Consider the following 551-nt stretch of genomic DNA (forward strand, 5'->3'; position numbering starts at 1 on the left):
ATCTTTTTCAGCCATTCCACATGTGACAGACATCTTGGTTGTTTCCAAGATCTGGCTATCACAAATTGTGCTGCTATAAATATAGGTATGCATATATCACTATGATATGATGCTTTCAGTTCCTCCGGAAAGATTCCCAGTAGAGGAATAGCTGGTTTAAATGGGATTTCCAGTTCTAGTTTTCTAAGGAGTCTCCACACTGATTTCCATAACCGTGGCACCAGTCTACACTCCCACCAGCAGTGGAGAAGGGTTCCTTTTTCCCCACAGCCTCTCCAACATTTGTTGTTGGCTAATTTCTTTATGATAGCCAATCCTTCTGGGAATAATAAATTTAAATCATCAAAGGTGGCAGAGTGGCTAGCAGCAGGGAAAGCCTCTCTCAGAGCTCAGACACTAATATAGCACAGTGAAGAAGACAAGGAGGAAAATGGGCGCCCTCGACCCGGGAAGGATCTGAAGCATGAAATCAAAGCCCATGGAGAAAGTGAAGAGAGAAACTTCAATGAAGAAGGAGGTAGGAGCCAGGGAGATGACTCAGTAGAATAAGC

This window comes from Octodon degus, unplaced genomic scaffold, assembly GCF_000260255.1.
Source record: "Octodon degus isolate 3935 unplaced genomic scaffold, OctDeg1.0 scaffold00180, whole genome shotgun sequence".
NCBI lineage: Eukaryota > Metazoa > Chordata > Mammalia > Rodentia > Octodontidae > Octodon > Octodon degus.